The 7,845-nt window shown below is 47.0% G+C and overlaps 1 pseudogene; it reads left to right on the forward strand.

Annotated features, from left to right (window-relative positions):
* Positions 1–6,248: 6,248 nt before the first annotated feature.
* LOC119360484 lies at positions 6,249–6,595 on the forward strand (annotated as a pseudogene).
* Positions 6,596–7,845: the final 1,250 nt, after the last annotated feature.

Below are 7,845 nucleotides of genomic sequence, written 5' to 3' on the forward strand. Positions count from 1 at the left end.
GGGGAAACTGGCGACGGAAATCTGAAATTTCCCAAGTGTTTTCTTATATAGCAAGGGCATTCGTCCCGGTTCGTGCCACGACTCGGGACTAATGCCCTCCTTTAGTCCCGGTTGGTGCCACCAACCGGGACCAAAGGACAATTTTCAGCAGCCCAAAGGGCGGGAAGCGGCGGCCTTTGGTCCCGGCTGGTGGCACCAACCGGGACTAAAGGAGGGCATTAGTCCCGGGTAGTGGCACCAACCGGGACTAATGCACCCCTTTAGTCCCGGTTGGTGCCACCAACCGGGACCAAAGGCCTGTGCTGCCTCGAACCTAATATTTAGTCCCACCTCGCTAGTTGAGAGGGAGGCGCACCTGTTTATAAGGTGCGGTGCGTCTTCCCTCTCGAGCTCCTCTCTTAAGCAGGCTTTCGGGCCTAACCCTGCAATCTGTGCCTGTGGGCCTATTGGGCCTCCTGCGGGCCTGAATCCTGGCCCATGGTAGGGTTTCTAGTCGTATTCAGCCCGTGAGGGCCCAGTAGGTGGCACTTTTTTCCAGTTTTTTGTTTTGTTTTCTGCATTATTTATTTTCTTTTGTTTTTTTCTTTATTTTTTAATTCTTTTTGCTTTTAGTTTTAGAAAAATTATAAACTCTCTGTTAGTGCCATTAGTTTTCAAATTTGAAAACACTTTTTTTGTTTTCTTTGTTGCTTTATTCATTTTATTTTGTTTCTACTTACAACAAAATACTTATTGTTGCTATTTTTATTTTTTTTCTAGTTTTTTTTGTTTTGTTTTCTACATTATTCATTTTCTTTTGTTTTTTTCTTTATTTTTTAATTCTTTTTGCTTTTAGTTTTAGAAAAATTATAAACTTTCTGTTAGTGCCATTAGTTTTCAAATTTGAAAACACTTTTTTTGTTTTCTTTGTTGCTTTATTCATTTTATTTTGTTTCTACTTACAATAAAATACTTATTGTTGCTATTTTTATTTTTTTTCCAGTTTTTTTGTTTTGTTTTCTGCATTAATTATTTTCTTTTGGTTTTTTGCTTTATTTTTTAATTCTTTTTGCTTTTAGGTCAGCAAAATTATAAACTTTCTATTTGTGCCATTAGTTTTTTTTGAAATTTGTGTGAATCACAAGTTTGTGAGCTCAACAAGGCGTGTAGAGGGACGGGCTTATAAACCGGTGTGAGCGCCCTTCGGTTGGCGAGGTTTTCAAATTCATAGTTTTCAAATGAACTCTGAAAAAGTTGGCATAGCATGTGCATGTACAAAACGGACAATGGTATCATACTCGTCTGTTACAAAGTTGGCATGGTATCATCATATATAATAGTTGCGGGAGAAAGTCTTCACTTTTTCTTCGCTTGTGTCGTTTGCTTATTGCGCCGTAACCATGGATAATCTTCATCGTTTATCAGGATGCTTGGGTCAGCCTTGACTTTGAAGGGGGGGATTTCATGAAACTTTTCATACTCTTCAGACATGTCTGTCTTGCCCTCCACTTCCAGGATGTCCCTTTTTCCTGAAAGAACTATGTGGCGCTTTGGCTCATTGTATGATGTATTCGCTTCCTTATCTTTTCTTTTCCTCGGTCTGGTAGACATGTCCTTCACATAGATAACCCATGCCACATCATTGGCTAGGACGAACGGTTCGTCAGTGTACCCAAGATTTTTCAGATCCACTGTTGTCATTCCGTACTGTGGGTCTACCTGTACCCCGCCTCCTGACAGATTCACCCACTTGCACTTAAACAAAGGGACCTTAAAATCTACTCCATAGTCAAGTTCCCATATGTCTACTATGTAACCATGATATGTGTCATTTCCATTGTCGGTTGCTGCATCAAAGCGGACACCGCTGTTTTGGTTGGTGCTCTTTTCATCTTGGTCAATCATGTAAAATGTATTCTCATTTATCTCGTATCCTTTCCAAATCATTACAGTCGAAGATGGTCCCCTGGACAACAAGTACAGCTCATCACAAACAGTGATGTCACCTCTGAGACGTGTTTCCAACCAATTGCTGAAAGTCCTGATGTGTTCACATGTAATCCAGTCGTCGCACTGCTCCGGGTGTTTGGAGCACAGACTGTTCTTGTGTTCATCGACATAAGGGGTCACCAAGGTAGAGTTCTGTAGAACTGTGTAGTGTGCTTGAGACCAAGAATATCCGTCCCTGCATATTATTGAGTCCCTTCCAAGCGTGCCTTTTCCAGTCAGTCTCCCCTCATACCGCGATTTAGGGAGACCTATCTTCTTAAGGCCAGGAATGAAGTCAACACAAAACCCGATGACATCCTCTGTTTGATGGCCCATGGAGATGCTTCCTTCTGGCCTAGCGCGGTTACGAACATATTTCTTTAGGACTCCCATGAACCTCTCAAAGGGGTACATATTGTGTAGAAATACGGGCCCCAGAATGACAATCTCGTCGACTAGATGAACTAGGACGTGCGTCATGATATTGAAGAAGGATGGTGGGAACACCAGCTCGAAACTAACAAGACATTGCGCCACATCACTCCTTAGCGTTGATACGATTTCTGGATCGATCACCTTCTGAGATATTGCATTGAGGATTGCACATAGCTTCACAATGGCTAATCGGACGTTTTCTGGTAGAAGCCCCCTCAATGCAACCAGAAGCAGTTGCGTCATAATCACGTGGCAGTCATGAAACTTTAGGTTCTGGAACTTTTTCTCTGGCATATTTATTATTCCCTTTATATTCGACGAGAAGCCAGTCGTGACCTTCATACTGAGCGGGCATTGAAAGAATATTTCTTTCTCTTCTTTCGTAAGAGCGTAGCTGGCAGGACCTTCATACTGCTTCGGAGGCATGCCCTCTTTTTCGTGCAAGCGTTGCAGGTCCTCTCGTGCCTCAGGTGTATCTTTTGTCTTCCCATACACGCCCAAGAAGCCTAGCAGGTTCACGCAAAGGTTCTTCGCCACGTGCATCACGTCGATCGAAGAGCGGACCTCTAGGTCTTTCCAGTAGGGTAGGTCCCAAAATATAAATTTCCTCTTCCACATGGGTGCGTGATTCTCAGCGTCATTCGGAACAGCTAGTCCGCTGGGACCCTTTCCAAAGATTACGTGTAAATCATTGACCATAGCAAATACGTGATCACCGGTACGCATGGCGGGCTTCTTCCGGTGATCTGCCTCTCCTTTGAAATGCTTGCCTTTATTTCGACATTGATGGTTGGTCGGAAGAAATCGACGATGGCCCAGGTACACATTCTTTCTGCAGCTTCCCAGGTATATACTATCGGTGTCAAGTAAACAGTGCGTGCATGCATGGTATCCCTTGTTTGTCTGTCCTAAAAGGTTACTGAGAGCGGGCCAATCTTTGATGGTCACGAACAGCAACGCCTTTAGGTCAAATTCCTCCTTTTTGTGCTCATCCCACGTACGTACACCGTTTCCATTCCACAGCTGTAAAAGTTCTTCAAGTAATGGCCTTAGGTACACATCAATGTCATTGCCGGGTTGCTTAGGGCCTTGGATGAGAACTGGCATCATAATGAACTTCCGCTTCATGCACATCCAAGGAGGAAGGTTATACATACATAGAGTCACGGGCCAGGTGCTGTGATTGCTGCTCTGCTCCCCGAAAGGATTAATGCCATCCGCACTTAAAGCAAACCATACGTTCCTTGGGTCCTTTGCAAACTCATCCCAGTACTTTCTCTCAATTTTTCTCCACTGCGACCCGTCAGCGGGTGCCCTCAACTTCCCGTCTTTCTTACGGTCCTCACTGTGCCATCGCATCAACTTGGCATGCTCTCCGTTTCTGGACAGACGTTTCAACCGTGGTATTATAGGAGCATACCACATCACCTTCGCAGGAACCCTCTTCCTGGGAGGCTCGCCGTCAACATCACCAGGGTCATCTCGTCTGATCTTATACCGCAATGCACCGCATACCGGGCATGCGTTCAGATCCTTGTAGGCACCGCGGTAGAGGATGCAGTCATTAGGGAATGCATGTATCTTCTCCACCTCCATTCCTAGAGGGCATACGACCTTCTTTGTTGCGTATGTACTGTCGGGCAATTCATTATCCTTTGGAAGCTTCTTCTTCATTATTTTCAGTAGCTTCTCAAATCCTTTATCAGGCACAGCATTCTCTGCCTTCCACTACAGAAATTCGAGTACGGTACCGAGCTTTGTGTTGCCATCTTCGCAATTGGGGTACAACCCCTTTTTGTGATCCTCTAACATGCGATCGAACTTCAGCTTCTCCTTTTGACTTTCGCATTGTGTCCTTGCATCGACAATGACCCGGCGGAGATCATCATCATCGGGCACATCGTCTGGTTCCTCTTGATCTTCAGCAGCTTCGCCCGTTGCAGCACCATCGTGCACATCGTCTGGTGCATCTTGATGTTCAGTAGCATCACCGTATTCAGGGGGCACATAGTTGTCATCGTACTCTTCTTCCTCGCCGTCTTCCATCATAACCCCTATTTCTCTGTGCCTCGTCCAAACATTATAGTGTGGCATGAAACCCTTGTAAAGCAGGTGGGTGTGAAGGATTTTCCGGTCAGAGTAAGACTTCGTATTCCCACATATAGGGCATGGACAACACATAAAACCATTCTGCTTGTTTGCCTCAGCCACTTCGAGAAAATCATGCACACCCTTAATGTACTCGGAGGTGTGTCTTGAACCGTACATCCATTGCCGGTTCATCTACGTGCATTATATATAATTAAGTGTGTCAAAAATCATTACAGAACATCATGAATAGATAATTAAGTGACCAAATTAATAGAAGTTCATCATCACATAAAAACCAAAGTACATACATAGTTCTCATCTAACAACATAAAGCTCTGCAGAGCATCTAAATTAATTAAACCATACGTTGAAACTATGTAAAACATTTCAATGCGAAAAGAAATGCGATCATAATCGCAACCAAGGTAACAACTGATCCAACGGTATAATGATACCAAGCCTCGGTATGAATGGCATATTTTCGAATCTTTCTCATCTTCAAGCGCATTGCATCCATCTTGATCTTGTGATCATCGACGACATCCGCAACATGCAACTCCAATATCATCTTCTCCTCCTCAAGTTTTTCTATTTTTTCCTTCAAGAAATTGTTTTCTTCTTCAACTAAATTTAACCTCTCGACAATAGGGTCGGTTGGAATTTCCGGTTCAACAACCTCCTAGATAAATAAAATCTATGTCACGTTGGTCGGCATAATTTTCATAAACAATAAATGAACCAATAGTTATGAAAAGATAATATATACCACATCCGAATCATACACAGGACGAGGGCCGATGGGGGCGGATACCAAAACCATCGCACTATATAAGATGCAATAATAAAAGTAAGAAAATAATACAAGTATCTATCTAAACAAACAAGTAATAATATTTTTCCTTTCAGAAAGAAGATAAGAACAAGAGGCTCACCACGGTGGTGCCGACGATGAGATCGGCGCGGGTGATCGACGGCGATGAAGACGGGGACGGGGCGTGACGGACCGCTAAACCTAGATAAATATTGAGGAAAATGGAGCTTGGCGGTCGAGCTTGGAGAGGAGAAACCTTAAGTAGTGTGGCTCGGGCATTCCATCGAACACCTTGTGTGCATAGGAGGTGAGCTAGAGCACCATCAAGCCCTCTCCCCCTCGGCCAGAAAAAACAGAGCAGTGTGCTCTGCTCTTGCGCGAGGAGCTATATATAGGCAGCACCATTGGTCCCGGTTGGTGCATGAACCGGGACCAAAGGTGCCACCAACCAGGACCAATAGTGGTGGGCCAGGAGCCAGGACCATTGGTCCCGGTTCGTCCCACCAACCGGTACCAAAAGGTCCGGACGAATCGGGAACAATGGCCCACGTGGCCCGGCCGGCCCCCTGGGCTCACGAACCGGGGCAAATAGCTCCATTGGTCCCGGTTCTGGATTGAACCGGGACTAATGGGCTGAACTGACCTGGGTCATTGCCCCCTTTTCTACTAGTGTCTGGACGCCAACGGGCAACCGCGTCTTCATTGCTCTCACCACTGCTCAAACTCTGACCGGAACAGCCCTCCATCAAGTGAAGCCTGCGGTTTTGTACCTATCATATCACAGTGGATCAGTGATCGCTTTGCTCACTGCCGTTGTCGTGATCGGCCCTGCTTTCGGAGCAAGTGATCAACTACTCCTAATTAAGATGGTGATCACGCCACGCAGGTGGCCGTCGGGCTGGTGCACGCCCTCCTCGCTGGCGTCTTCGGGCCGGCCGGCTTCATGCTGGGGGCGGTCGCCGGAGCGCTCGTGTCTCTCGACCTCGCCCGCTCTCTCCTTGTCATATGCTGCCGCCTCCAACACGACGACCACCGCTCCACCGGGCGAATCAAGCGCACCGTCGGCGCCGTGGTCGGGCTGACGGCTATCGCCGACCCGCACTCCTCCTCGTCGCGCTCGACCGGCCAGTGATCACGGCGACGAAGCACGCTGTCGTGGTGGTGACCAAGTGCACCGCCGGGCAAACCACCTGCCCCATCATCTGCCTCCAGGGGTACCGCCGGGGCGGCGAGCGCGCAGGCAGGCTCCGCGCATGCTCCCACGTTTTCCACGTGGTATGCATCATGTAAAAGATTATAGGATGCAACTCAATTGTATTCCATCGAAGTTAGTTACAATATATACAGGTGGTGTCTTGTGTGACAAGCCAACTAACCCTACAATATCTTTAGAGATCAACCTATACAAGACTAGAGATAATAGGAGAATTAATCGGAAATAAATACAAAGATATAACGTTTCAACACCCCTCTGCGGTCGAAACGTCGGCGTTGGCGATGCAAAGACTGGAACGAAACTCCTGGAATGCAGCGGTAGGCAATCCCTTGGTCATGAGGTCAGCAAACTGTTGGGTGGTCGGTACATGAAGAACACAAAGCTGACCCAACTGAACCTTCTCGCGCACAAAGTGAACATCAAGCTTAATGTGTTTGGTGCACTTGTGCTACACCGGATTAGCAGTGAGATAGGTGGCCGACACGTTGTCACAGAAGACCACAATAGCTTTCGGAAGAGAAATCCCAAGCTCACCAAGAAGGTGACGAAGCCAACAAGTCTCCGCAACGACGTTGGCGACTGCTCGATACTCAGCCTCAGCACTCGAACGGAAGATAGTAGGCTGCCGTTTAAAGGATCAGGAGACAAGAGAGTCACCGAAGAAGACACAATAGCCAGACGTGGAACGTCGAGTGTCGGAACAGCCAGCCCAATCCACGTCAGTATAAGCAAGAAGCTCGGTCGAGGCGGATGCACGGAGACGAAGACCGTAGGTCGAGGTGCCACGAATGTACCGAAGAATGCGCTTGCAGTTTTGAATGAGTTGAGTTGAGCTGAGCCCAGGTACATGGTTCGAGAGCCTGAAAGCGGCGTGGTGATGCCTGATGTGTCTCTCGCGCAGTCTCTATCCGTGCCTTGATTTTGACACGGCATCCTCCTTCTGCTGACCTGCTCTAATTACAATCATTCATTCATCAGCAGCTTGATTAGTTCTTCCGGTGTGTCTCTGCATGCTCTGCCTTGCCTGCATCGGTTGGCATGGCGGCGTGTCGTTTCATGTCACCGCACGTACGTACGTCCGTTGCGAATTCAGTTTAGCAGAATCCAGCTGCAGTGGAGTGCGGGGCGGGGGGTGGGGAAGGTGAAAGGCGTCCCCATTTTCATTGGTGCTTCAATCCAATCCGCACGTCCTTGATGCTTGAATGCATGGACGCCGACGGGCAACCGAATTTTCATTGCTCAAACGCTGATGGATACATGCCGCTAGCTCCTGCATCGTACTGCTGCTTCTGTTAGCTTGTACTTCTTCTTACCGACTCTTCAA

Source organism: Triticum dicoccoides, chromosome 2B (genome assembly GCF_002162155.2).
Source record: "Triticum dicoccoides isolate Atlit2015 ecotype Zavitan chromosome 2B, WEW_v2.0, whole genome shotgun sequence".
Lineage (NCBI taxonomy): Eukaryota > Viridiplantae > Streptophyta > Magnoliopsida > Poales > Poaceae > Triticum > Triticum dicoccoides.